The sequence below is a fragment of the Oncorhynchus mykiss genome, chromosome 8 (genome assembly GCF_013265735.2).
Source record: "Oncorhynchus mykiss isolate Arlee chromosome 8, USDA_OmykA_1.1, whole genome shotgun sequence".
NCBI lineage: Eukaryota > Metazoa > Chordata > Actinopteri > Salmoniformes > Salmonidae > Oncorhynchus > Oncorhynchus mykiss.
In genome coordinates this window covers 5,450,391-5,464,336 of record NC_048572.1, presented here as the reverse complement: position 1 = coordinate 5,464,336, position 13,946 = coordinate 5,450,391, and the positions used below count along the sequence as shown (strand labels likewise).

General features: G+C 47.4%; 1 long non-coding RNA gene across 2 annotated transcripts; it reads right to left on the bottom strand.

Moving 5' to 3' along the window:
* Nucleotides 1-235: 235 nt before the first annotated feature.
* On the bottom strand, nucleotides 236-13,859 carry LOC118965485. 2 transcript variants are annotated; one of them, XR_005052765.1, is made up of 5 exons: nucleotides 13,241-13,859; nucleotides 11,807-11,877; nucleotides 11,601-11,637; nucleotides 467-628; nucleotides 236-295 (listed from the first exon to the last, which is right to left on the bottom strand). It is a non-coding gene; the product is annotated as an uncharacterized LOC118965485 (long non-coding RNA). The 2 variants fall into 2 exon arrangements; XR_005052764.1 differs by lacking the exon at nucleotides 11,601-11,637 and having other exon boundaries at nucleotides 13,241-13,818.
* Between the last annotated feature and the right edge of the window lie 87 nt (nucleotides 13,860-13,946).

Genomic DNA, 13,946 nt, shown 5'->3' with positions numbered 1-13,946 from the left:
CAGATGGGCTATTTACAGGTGGGCTATGTACAGGTGCAGTGATCTGTGAGCTGCTCTGACATCTGGTGCTTAAAGCTATGTTGAGGGCGTGGCAGATGTGTTGTTACCTACCCTCACCACCTGGGGGCGTCCCGTCAAGAAGTCCAGGATACTTAGCTTAGTGATAAGCTTTGAGGGCACTATGGTGTTGAACGCTGAGCTGTAGTCGATGAATAGCATTCTCACATAGGTGTTCCTTTTGTCCAGGTGGGAAAGGGCAGTGTGGAGTTCAATAGAGATAGCATCATCTGTGGATCTGTTGGGGAGATATGCAAAAAATGTGAATTAGAGTGGGTTGAGGGTGTCTGGGATGATGGTGATTAATGACCAGTAGCTATGAGTTAGACTAAAGACATATCACTAGCAGTCGCTATGACGACTCCATTCAAAAAAAAAACCTCCTGACCCTTAACCTCTGCCCTCTGACCTGTTGGTGTCCCGTGCTACGTCCTCGATAGACGCTCTGAACTCTTATCTCCAGCCGGGTACAGCCGTACCCCAACATGTCACTGAGGTGACAGTTACACTCTTCAAACAGTAGTCAGGACGCGTCTCGATGGCGATGCCCACACACTGCGTTTCCGAGCACCTAAAACGAGGAAAGAAGAAGGAGAAGAGGTCAGTCTTGCTGATACAAATAGAACCAAGTTCTATAGTACGACTGAACAGGTTCAGATTGAGGGGTAACGCGTCTAGCCTCCTAGACCAACCTCTGTATGTATGGGACGGCAGGGTAGCCTAGTGGCAAGAGTGTAGAGGCGACAGGGTAGCCTAGTGGTTAGAGTGTAGAGGCGACAGGGTAGCCTAGTGGTTAGAGTGTAGAGGCGACAGGGTAGCCTAGTGGTTAGAGTGTAGAGGCGACAGGGTAGCCTAGTGGTTAGAGTGTAGAGGCGACAGGGTAGCCTAGTGGTTAGAGTGTAGAGGCGACAGGGTAGCCTAGTGGTTAGAGTGTAGAGGCGACAGGGTAGCCTAGTGGTTAGAGTGTAGAGGCGGCAGGGTAGCCTAGTGGTTAGTGTATGGACGGCAGGGTAGCCTAGTGGTTAGAGTGTATGGACGGCAGGGTAGCCTAGTGGTTAGAGTGTATGGACGGCAGGGTAGCCTAGTGGTTAGAGTGTATGGATGGCAGGGTAGCCTAGTGGTTAGAGTGTATGGACGGCAGGGTAGCCTAGTGGTTAGAGTGTATGGACGGCAGGGTAGCCTAGTGGTTAGAGTGTATGGACGGCAGGGTAGCCTAGTGGTTAGAGTGTATGGACGGCAGGGTAGCCTAGTGGTTAGAGTGTATGGACGGCAGGGTAGCCTAGTGGTTAGAGTGTATGGACGGCAGGGTAGCCTAGTGGTTAGAGTGTAGAGGCGGCAGGGTAGCCTAGTGGTTAGTGTATGGACGGCAGGGTAGCCTAGTGGTTAGAGTGTAGAGGCGGCAGGGTAGCCTAGTGGTTAGTGTATGGACGGCAGGGTAGCCTAGTGGTTAGAGTGTAGAGGCGGCAGGGTAGCCTAGTGGTTAGAGTGTAGAGGCGGCAGGGTAGCCTAGTGGTTAGTGTATGGACGGCAGGGTAGCCTAGTGGTTAGAGTGTAGAGGCGGCAGGGTAGCCTAGTGGTTAGTGTATGGACGGCAGGGTAGCCTTGTGGTTAGAGTGTAGAGGCGGCAGGGTAGCCTAGTGGTTAGTGTATGGACGGCAGGGTAGCCTAGTGGTTAGAGTGTATGGACGGCAGGGTAGCCTAGTGGTTAGAGTGTAGAGGCGGCAGGGTAGCCTAGTGGTTAGAGTGTATGGACGGCAGGGTAGCCTAGTGGTTAGAGTGTATGGACGGCAGGGTAGCCTAGTGGTTAGAGTGTAGAGGCGACAGGGTAGCCTAGTGGTTAGAGTGTATGGACGGCAGGGTAGCCTAGTGGTTAGAGTGTATGGACGGCAGGGTAGCCTAGTGGTTAGAGTGTATGGACGGCAGGGTAGCCTAGTGGTTAGAGTGTATGGACGGCAGGGTAGCCTAGTGGTTAGAGTGTATGGACGGCAGGGTAGCCTAGTGGTTAGAGTGTAGAGGCGGCAGGGTAGCCTAATGGTTAGAGTGTAGAGGCGGCAGGGTAGCCTAGTGGTTAGAGTGTATGGACGGCAGGGTAGCCTAGTGGCTAGAGTGTATGGACGGCAGGGTAGCCTAGTGGTTAGAGTGTATGGACGGCAGGGTAGCCTAGTGGTTAGAGTGTATGGACGGCAGGGTAGCCTAGTGGTTAGAGTGTATGGACGGCAGGGTAGCCTAGTGGTTAGAGTGTATGGACGGCAGGGTAGCCTAGTGGTTAGAGTGTAGAGGCGGCAGGGTAGCCTAATGGTTAGAGTGTAGAGGCGGCAGGTTAGCCTAGTGGTTAGAGTGTATGGACGGCAGGGTAGCCTAGTGGCTAGAGTGTATGGACGGCAGGGTAGCCTAGTGGTTAGAGTGTATGGACGGCAGGGTAGCCTAGTGGTTAGAGTGTATGGACGGCAGGGTAGCCTAGTGGTTAGAGTGTATGGACGGCAGGGTAGCCTAGTGGTTAGAGTGTATGGACGGCAGGGTAGCCTAGTGGCTAGAGTGTATGGACGGCAGGGTAGCCTAGTGGCTAGAGTGTATGGACGGCAGGGTAGCCTAGTGGTTAGAGTGTATGGACGGCAGGGTAGCCTAGTGGTTAGAGTGTATGGACGGCAGGGTAGCCTAGTGGTTAGAGTGTATGGACGGCAGGGTAGCCTAGTGGTTAGAGTGTATGGACGGCAGGGTAGCCTAGTGGTTAGAGTGTATGGACGGCAGGGTAGCCTAGTGGTTAGAGTGTATGGACGGCAGGGTAGCCTAGTGGTTAGAGTGTATGGACGGCAGGGTAGCCTAGTGGTTAGAGTGTATGGACGGCAGGGTAGCCTAGTGGTTAGAGTGTATGGACGGCAGGGTAGCCTAGTGGTTAGAGTGTATGGACGGCAGGGTAGCCTAGTGGTTAGAGTGTATGGACGGCAGGGTAGCCTAGTGGCTAGAGTGTATGGACGGCAGGGAAACCTAGTGGCTAGAGTGTATGGACGGCAGGGTAGCCTAGTGGTTAGAGTGTATGGACGGCAGGGTAGCCTAGTGGTTAGAGTGTATGGACGGCAGGGTAGCCTAGTGGCTAGAGTGTATGGACGGCAGGGTAGCCTAGTGGTTAGAGTGTATGGACGGCAGGGTAGCCTAGTGGTTAGAGTGTGTGGACGGCAGGGTAGCCTAGTGGTTAGAGTGTATGGACGGCAGGGTAGCCTAGTGGTTAGAGTGTATGGACGGCAGGGTAGCCTAGTGGTTAGAGTGTGTGGACGGCAGGGTAGCCTAGTGGCTAGAGTGTATGGACGGCAGGGTAGCCTAGTGGTTAGAGTGTATGGACGGCAGGGTAGCCTAGTGGTTAGAGTGTGTGGACGGCAGGGTAGCCTAGTGGCTAGAGCGTTGGACTAGTAACCGAAATATTTGCTTGATCGAATCTCCGAGCTGACAAGGTAAAAATCTATCGTTCTGCCCCCTGAACAAGGCATTTATCTGACTGTTCCTAGGCCGTCATTGTATGTAAAAAGGTTCTTTAACTGACTTGCCTAGTTAAATAAAAGGTTTAAATATATACACATGCATTTCAGAGGGGTTGGGATAAAGCAGAACCTAACTTCCTGTTTGACCCTGTGTACAATAAAGGAATCTTAAAAATTGGATTTTTACAGTTGAAGTCGGAAGTTTACATACACTTAGGTTGGAGTCATTAAAACTCGTTTTTCAACCACTCCACAAATGTCTTGTCAACAAACTATAGTTTTGGCAAGTCGGTTAGGACATCTACTTTGTGCATGACAAGTAATTTTTCCAACTGTTTACAGACAGATTATTTCACTTATAATTCACTGTATCACAATTCCAGTAGGTCAGAAGTTTACATACACTAAGGTGACTGTGCCTTTAAACAGCTTGGAAAATTCCAGAAAATGATATCATGGCTTTAGAAGCTTCTGATAGGCTAATTGACATCATTTGAGTCAATTTGATGTATTTCAGGGCCTACCTTCAAACTCAGTGCCTCTTTGCTTGACATCATGAGAAAATCAAAAGAAATCAACCGAGACCTCAGAAAAGAAATTGTAGACCTCCACAAGTCTGGTTCATCCTTGGGAGCAATTTCCAAATGCCTGAAGGTACCATGTTCATCTGTACAAACAACAGTATGCAGGTATAAACACCATGGGACCACGCAGCTGTCATACCGCTCAGGAAGGAGACGTGTTCTGTCTCCTAGAAATGAACGTACTTTGGTGCGAAAAATGCAAATAAATCCCAGAACAACAGCAAAGGACCTTGTGAAGATGCTGGAGGAAACAGGTACAAAAGTATCTATATCCACAGTAAAACGAGTCCTATGTTGACATAACCTGAAAGGCCGCTCAGCAAGGAAGAAACCACTGCTCCAAAACCGCCAGAAAAAGAGCCAGACTACGGTTTGCAATTGCACATGGGGACAAAGATCGTACTTTTTGGAGAAATGTCCTCTGGTCTGATGAAACAAAAATAGAACTGTTTGGCCATAATGACGATCGTTATGTTTGGAGGAAAAAGGGGGAGGCTTGCAAGCCAAAGAACACCATCCCAAACGTGAAGCACGGGGGTGGCAGCATCATGTTGTGGGGTTGCTTTGCTGCAGGAGGGACTGGTGCACTTCACAAAATAGATGGCATTATGAAGGAGGATAATTATGTGGATATATTGAAGCAACATCAAGACAGTCTTGCTTGGTCGCAAATGGGTCTTCCAAATGGACAATGACCCCAAGCATACTTCCAAAGTTGTGGCAAAATGGCTTAAGGACAACAAAGTCAAGGTATTGGAGTGGCCATCACAAAGCCCTGACCTCAAACCTATAAAAAAAATGTGTGGGCAGAACTGAAAAAGCGTGTGCGAGCAAGGAGGCCTACAAACCTGACTCAGTTACACCAGCTCTGTCAGGAGGAATGGGCCAAAATTCACCCAACTTATTGTGGGAAGCTTGTGGAAGGCTCCTCGAAATGTTTAACCCAAGTTAAAGAATTTAAAGGTAATGCTACCAAATACTAATTGAGTGTATGTAAACTTCTGACCCACTGGGAATGTGATGAAAGAAATAAAAACTGAAACAAATCATTCTCTCTACTATTATTCTGACATTTCACATTCTTAAAATAAAGTGGTGATCCTAACTGACCTAAGGCAGGGAATTTTTACAAGGATTAAATGTCAGGAATTATGAAAAAACTGAGTTTAAATGTACTTGGCTCAGGTGTAACTTCCGACTTCAACTGTAGATCTGCGACTACATTCGGGGCAACTTCGATCTCAAGAGCAAGTACCTGGACAACCCCACCCCATCAAGTCACTGGCAGGAAAATGTGGGACATTATAAAATCACGTCACAAAATGGCACAACAAAGTTACATTTTCTGTGTGTAACTTCAGCCCCCTTGAAAATGCAGGACCAAGGAGAGCAGATTCAGGATGTATTGAAACTGCAGGACCAAGGAGAGCAGATTCAGATTAAATTGAGATTAGACATCTGCCTCTTCAGTCTGGCTGTCATTTTCTCCACTTGGACAGGTTTGACAACGATAAAACAATCTAGAGCCGTCATCAGGTTTGATGACCACAGTCATCATCTAGACTAGTCATCTCAGCTCATATTCCTCCAACCTATTACTGGCAACATAATGTCCATTCTAACAATCTGATGACTGACTTAAGACAATCACAGGATTTATTGCTCCAGAGAACACATCCGATTGGCTGATAGCAGTCAATTAAAAAATGATATAATCTGAATGGCTATTTGCAGGTTAAATACTGAAGCTTTTCTCATCAAACGAACAAGTAGCGGGACTCTGAGAAACATGACTGTTTTATTACGGACACAAGCAAGTCAGCACACCTGCTTACACAGGCAGGCAGGGGGAGACACAGGCAGGCAGGGACAGGCAGGCAGGGGGAGACACAGGCAGGCAGGGACAGGCAGGCAGGGGGAGACACAGGCAGGCAGGGGGAGACACAGGCAGGCAGGGGGAGATACAGGCAGGCAGGGGGAGACACAGGCAGGCAGGGGGAGACACAGGCACAGGCAGACAGACAGACAGACACAGACACAGGCAGACAGACACAGACACAGGCAGACAGACACAGGCAGGGACAGACAGCAGAGAAGAGCCTCCCACGTCTCAGCCTGATAAGCAGCCGCAACAATTAGAGTAATCCGTCTTAACGAACGTGCTGATAACACTGCTGGATGAGCAATACAGGAGGGCGGGCGCACACACACACACACCTTATCAGCTACTAAGGAATAAATACAGACTAACAAACAAGCCCTCAGGGTCCAGACCTCCATTCCCCAACTCCTCTATCACATCCCTCAATCTTCTATTGATCTCCCAGAAGTCACACAAAACTTCTCCCTCCTACTGCAGTGAAGGGCCAAAGCATAGAGTCCTGTTGTAACTCCCAAAGACACACCAAGCCACAGGGGACACGAGGGTGAACTTTATAATTCACTCTTTATAACTAAACAAATATCAGATCAAAATGTACAGTTCTTCATTTGTCTGATAGGTTAATAAGGTATAAGTATTTTAGCTTGAGAAATAGATTTTAAAAAATATGTTCTACAACAGTGGTTCCCAAACTATGGGGCGCACCCCTTAGGTGGGGAGTGAGGGGTCGGCAGGGGTCCCCCTCCAGCAAAAATACAGAGACAATTTAAATTATTATTATTTTTTGAAAATTGTAAAGGAACTGATTCCGGCTTTAAATTTACTCTTGAAAGTTGTAATAGTAGAAAGCACAAGTTACAATTTCTAAATTGGGTCATCAGTTCCTCTTGTCAGTCATTACAGAGCTAATTATAACTCGCTAGAAATGTCCAGATCAATTAGCCCATGTCAGCTAACATTTAAAAAAAACTTTATTTAGGTTTTCAAACCCATAGATATTAATGTAATTTGTTTAGTCATTCATATCAGACTAACACACACTTGACATAGCAAAATGTGTAGAATTGCAAGAAAAAAAGCTTTAAAACTTGCAAAATTCTTTCCACCAACAAGAGGGGTGTGAACAGTTAGTCATGAACAGTGCTTGTGCCAATAGAAATAGACATTGCGGTGAGCAGGGGGTGCCCAGCATGAGCTCCATTTCAAACTAGAGATCTAGCACCATCTAGTGGAACCAACTAACCATTACACTCCAGACTGTAACTATTTCACAGAGACCTCCAAATAATATACATCTTAGGGCAGGGGTGTCAAAGTCAAATGGACAGAGGGCCAAATAAAAAAATCAGCTACAAGACGAGGGCCGGACTGTTCGAATGTTCATTGAAAATTTTTTAAATGACGCATATAGTCTAGTGAACCTAATTGAACCTACTGAAAACCTAACAAATATATTACAATATGATCAGATAAATAAAGCAATATTTTCTTATGGCTCTGTCAGTAATCTTTAATTTTCAACAGACACAAAAGACAAATTTCCTTTATATAAATATCCCCATAACATGAACATTAAATGAAAGAAACCGGTATTCAAGGCACCATCAGTAGACTATATTTTCTATTTTAGCAAAAGTGGGCTAAATTTACTTCAAAGAAAAAACAATAATAGCAATTTTCTATCATCCACTCAACTGAAATATTTTTAAAATATAATTGGATTGAAATACAAAAAAATAAAGTGCAAAAATCTATTAATCAAAAACAACACTTTGTTTAAGGAGAAGTAACATGCAGTGAAAACAAATATTAAATTTTAACTTTTAAACTTGAACTGAGTAAAAACTCTAAATATGTGATTGCACAGTAATGTTCACTTGTTTGAGGTTGAGGGTGATACTTGGTGGTGTCCCATCTTTTCCACAAGTTCATCAATGTTCGGGGTAAGGCTCTGAGCTGAAGAAATCCTCAGAATTGAGTGGAGGTGTTCAGCAGTAAGTCGACTTCTGTGTGATGTTTTGTTCAGGTTCATCAAAGAAAACAGTTGTTCACACAGGTATGTGCTGCCAAACATAGACAACGTTTGAGCAGCCTGGATGCGCAGCTGGGGCATTGTGCCGGGGAGGAAACGGGCGAACTCCGCAGCACCCACTGCCGCATATTTTGCCCTCAGTGCATCATTGCATTGGAGGTCAATCAACTCCATTTGGAGGTTTGGTGGTGAGCTTTCCACGTCAACAGCAAATGGGTTACCGAGCAGTTCCAACCTGCTTTTTTGTGCTTCAAAGTCAGCAAATCGGCGTCGAAAGTCAGCGGCAAGCATACCTATTTTATCAGCCAACTGTGTGCTCGGGAACGCACTGGTAGAGAGCTTCTCTTTCATGGTCTGGCAGCTGGGAAAGTGGCTCAAATTTTCTTTCCGCATCTGCGTCTCCCACAGAGTCAGTTTGGTTTTAAATGCCTTCACTGTACTGTACATATCAGAGATGACACGATCCCGACCCTGCAGCTGCAAGTTTATTGCATTCAGATGACTCGTAATGTCACACAGAAAAGCCATTTCACACAGAAACATTTCGTCTCGGAGTTGTGTTGTGTCTTTCCCTTTGCTGTCCAAGAACAGACAAATCTCCTCACGAAGCTCGAAACATCTTTGAAGCACCTTTCCCTGGCTTAGCCATCGCACCTCTGTGTGATAAGGCAAATCACCATGCTCCGTTTCTAACTCCGTCAGAAATGCCTTGAACTGGCGGTGATTCAAACCTTTGGCTCTGATAAAGTTAACTGTGCGCGTGATGATGCTCATTACATGCTCCATTTTCAAGGCGGTAAAGCACAACGCTTCCTGGTGTATGATACAATGATAAGCTGTCAGCTCACCTGTCGCGTTTTCCTCTTGCATCTTTTCCCGTATCTTCGCCACCAGTCCGCTCCTGTGTCCACACATCGCAGGTGCTCCGTCGGTTGTCAAACCCACGAGTTTTTCCCAAGGCAGCTCCATCTCATTTACACATCTTGACACCTCTTCATACAAATCATGCCCCGTAGTTGTGCCATGCATAGGACGTAAAGCCAAAAACTCCTCTGTCACGCTTAGGTTGGAGTCCACTCCGCGGATGAAAATTGACAACTGGGCAATGTCAGAAATGTCGGTGCTCTCATCCACAGCCAAGGAATATGCAATAAAATCTTTTCCCTTTTTCACAAGCTGCTCTTTTAGATTGATGGACAACTGGTCTACTCTCTCGGCAATGGTGTTTCTGCTCAGACTCACATTTAAAAAGAGTTGCCTTTTTTCTGGGCAAACTTCGTCACAAACTTTAATCATGCAGTTTTTGATGAAATCCCCCTCCGTAAATGGCCGGGCTGATTTAGCGATCTCTTCTGCCAAAATAAAACTGGCCTTGACAGCAGCCTGGCCTTGTGATTTGGCTTTTTTGAACAGAGCCTGTCGAGATTTGAGGCCTCGTTTTAATTCCTCTGCCTTTTGTAGCCTTTGTTCCATGTCCATATTCTTGTTTTTGTCCGCGTGTTTCGTTTCATAATGTCGTCTCAGATTATACTCTTTCAGTACCGCCACACTTTCTCCACACAGAAGACACACAGGTTTTCCAGCTACCTTCGTGAACATATACTCCGACTCCCACCTTGTTTGAAACCCCCGGTTCTCAGTATCCACCTTCCGTTTTGCCATTTTTGATGGGTATCTGAAAGTTAATTTTACTGTGATGCTGACGACTGCTGTGCCAATAAATATTGAAATGAAGCAGCCTACTGCTCGGTGCGTCACTTTTGCATTGTGGGAAATGTAGTATTGGTGCGTGTAAAAGATCTGCGGGCTGCCGGCTTGCTGCGGGCCGGTTCTAATAATAAATCAAGATCATCCCAGGGGCCGTAAAAAACCTTCTTGCGGGCCGGATGTGGCCCGCGGGCCTTGACTCTGACATATGTGTCTTAGGGTCTACTTTAGCAATACCTAACAGCCTCTGTGAGGGAGGGGGTAGCAGTATAACCTGACAGCCTCTGTGAGGGAGGGGGTAGCAGTGTTACCTAACAGCCTCTGTGAGGGAGGGGGTAGCAGTGTTACCTAACAGCCTCTGTGAGGGAGGGGGTAGCACTATTACCTAACAGCCTCTGTGAGGGAGGGGGTAGCAGAATGACCTAACAGCCTCTGTGAGGGAGGGGGTAGCAGTATTACCTAACAGCCTCTGTGAGGGAGGGGGTAGCAGTGTTACCTAACAGCCTCTGTGAGGGAGGGGGTAGCAGTATTACCTAACAGCCTCTGTGAGGGAGGGGGTAGCAGAATTACCTGACAGCCTCTGTGAGGGAGGGGGTAGCAGTGTTACCTAACAGCCTCTGTGAGGGAGGGGGTAGCAGTGTTACCTAACAGCCTCTGTGAGGGAGGGGGTAGCAGTGTTACCTAACAGCCTCTGTGAGGGAGGGGGTAGCAGTGTTACCTAACAGCCTCTGTGAGGGAGGGGGTAGCAGTGTTACCTAACAGCCTCTGTGAGGGAGGGGGTAGCAGTATTACCTGACAGCCTCTGTGAGGGAGGGGGTAGCGGTATAACCTGACGGCCTCTGTGAGGGAGGGGGTAGCACTATTACCTGACGGCCTCAGCTACGTAGTTAGAGGTGTGTCCTGACAGGGGTTCGGGGGAGGGGGGGGGGGGGGGTAGCAACATTACCCGACGGCCTCAGCTACGTAGTTAGAGGTGTGTCCTGACAGGGGTTCGGGGGGGGGGGGGGGGGGGGGGGGTAGCAACATTACCCGACGGCCTCAGCTACGTAGTTAGAGGTGTGTCCTGACAGGGGTTCGGGGGGGGGGGGGGGGGGGTAGCAACATTACCCGACGGCCTCAGCTACGTAGTTAGAGGTGTGTCCTGACAGGGTTCGGGGGGGGGGGGGGGGTAGCAACATTACCTGACGGCCTCAGCTACGTAGTTAGAGGTGTGTCCTGACAGGGTTCGGGGGGGGGGGGGGGGGTAGCAACATTACCTGACGGCCTCAGCTACGTAGTTAGAGGTGTGTCCTGACAGGGTTCGGGGGGGGGGGGGGGGGGGTAGTAACATTACCCGACGGCCTCAGCTACGTAGTTAGAGGTGTGTCCTGACAGGGGTTCGGGGGGGGGGGGGGGGGTAGTAACATTACCCGACGGCCTCAGCTACGTAGTTAGAGGTGTGTCCTGACAGGGGTTCGGGGGGGGGGGGGGGGGTAGCAACATTACCTGACGGCCTCAGCTACGTAGTTAGAGGTGTGTCCTGACAGGGGTTCGGGGGGGGGGGGGTAGCAACATTACCCGACGGCCTCAGCTACGTAGTTAGAGGTGTGTCCTGACAGGGGTTCGGGGGGGGGGGGGGGTAGTAACATTACCCGACGGCCTCAGCTACGTAGTTAGAGGTGTGTCCTGACAGGGGTTCGGGGGGGGGGGGGGGGGGGGGGGTAGCAACATTACCCGACGGCCTCAGCTACATAGTTAGAGGTGTGTCCTGACAGGGGTTCGGGGGGGGGGGGGGGGGGGGGTAGCAACATTACCCGACGGCCTCAGCTACGTAGTTAGAGGTGTGTCCTGACAGGGGTTCGGGGGAACAGTTTTGAATGGTTTACCTCATAGCCTGTGGAGTATTCAAAGAGTCCGGACCACCTGGTTGGGATTCACAATTAAATAGCCGGTTATCTTTCTGATCAATAAATAAATAATTTTTTTGTTATTTTTATTTGTTTATAATTAATTATTATTTAGCATAAATCAATAGGACACTGTGGCCAGAGTCCTTCTGGTCTCACTGAAGCTACATCATGAATGTACTCACACACAGATGTTTCCTCTGAAACTGATGTGAGGACAACGATGGGGTTTTCACGTCACAGCCACTACAGCGATCTGGACAAAGAGATACAAGTACACACGTTCCTTCAAATTAATTTCAATTGTTAAATGCTTGTCTATTTTAAGTACACACACACACACACACACACACACACACACGTTTGAGCTTAAGACAGGTTTCTGGCATGACATAAGGTTTTGGCGAGGTGGTGGACTGGGAGCTTTTAGATACACTACATGACCAGAAGTATGTGGACACCTGCTCGTCCAACATCTCATTCCAAAATCATGGACATCAATATGGAGTTGGTCCCCCCCCTTTGCTGCTATAACAGCTTCCACACTAGATGTTGGAACATTGGTGCAGGGATTTGCTCCATTCAGCCACAAGAGCAAAGGTGTTCTTTGTGGTTGAGGTCAGGGATCTGTGCAGACCAGTCAAGTTCTTCCACACCGATTTTTCAACAAATCATTTCTGTATGACCCGCGCTTTGTGCATGGGGGCATTGTCATGCTGAAACAGGAAAGCGCCTTCCCCAAACATTTGCCACAAAGTTGGAAGCACAGAATTGTCTAGAATGTCATTGTATGCTGTAGCGTTAAGATTTCCCCTCCACTGGAATTAAGGGGCCCGAACCATGGAAAACAGCCCCAGACCATTATTACTCCTCCACCAAACTTTACAGTTGCCACTATGCATTGGGGCAGGTAACGTTTTCCTGGCATCCGCCAAACCCAGATTAATCCGTTGGACTGCCAGATGGTGAAGTGTGATTCCTCTCTCCAGAGAACGTGTTTCCACTGCTTCAGAGTCCAATGGCAACGAGCTTTACACCACTCTAGCCAACGCTTGGCTTTGCGCATGGTGATCTTAGGCTTGTGTTTCGGCTGCTCGGCCATGGAAACCCCTTTCATGAAGATCCCAACAAACAGTTATTATGCTGAAGTTGCTTCCAGGGGCAGTTTGGAACACTAATCAGTGTTGCAACAAAAGACATATGATTTTTATGCACTACGCGCTTCAGCACTCCTGTGAGCTAGTATGGCCTACCGCTTCGCGGCTGAGCCGTTGTTGCTCCTAAATGTTTCCACTTCACAATAACAGCACATACAGCTGACCAGGGCAGAAATTTGAAGAACTGACTTATTGGAAAGGTGGCATCCTATGCCACGTTGAAAGTCACTGAGCTCTTCAGTAAGGCCATTCTACTGCCAATGTTTGTCTATGGAGATTGCATGCCTATATGCTCGATTTTATACACATTGTCAGCAACAAATCGACTCATTTGAAGGTGTGTCCATATACTTTTGTGAATATAGTGTCGATAAGAATAGTAACCAATTACCAAAAAGCAGTCAACGGAAAGCTGTTGATTAAGGTTAGGTAGTTAACGTTTGGTTAGGTTGGGGTTCTTACTTGTTGAGGTTGACTTAATTTCCTTCTTCATGCGCTTCGACCAGCTGATTGATGACATCAGCAATGCTCATCATCATCATCATCACCAGCTCGGCTCAGATCAGCTGGCATTAGCTAGCTACCGACACATAGCATATAAATAACTAGCTCTTTTAGATAGTCAACCCATACCTAGCATTCTCACTTTTTATTAGTCTACAAAAACGGAGACAGGGTTGGTTGATTACATAGATATGCAGTTCTTCCCTTGCTAGTTAGCTGAATTGTAAGTTAGCAGCATGGTAATTTAGAAAACCCAAGCAGAGAGAAGCATTTCTGAAATGTAGAGGATAGTTCCACACGCGCACTCTTTTTCATTGGCTTCCCCCATATCTTCTGTTACCTTAATACTCTAAATTCACAATATGAAACGCGTTATAAAGCCTACAATAACTTAGAGAAGATGAGAGAACTGTCAATTTTGTAAACAACACTCAATCACACTTGCACGAGTCATGCCGTCCGCTGCTGGAAACTGTCGTAAAATAACATCACAGCGCTTATTTGTTTTATTCCCATAAATTCCCTGTCCGTAACAAAATAATGTAAAACGTTGGACGCTGTTTCTAATGAAAGGAGCTTTTGAAAAATGCTTCCGACATCAATAATTCTAATATTTTCCACCAACTTTTACTATAAATAAACAGTATATTTTCCGAAACAACTT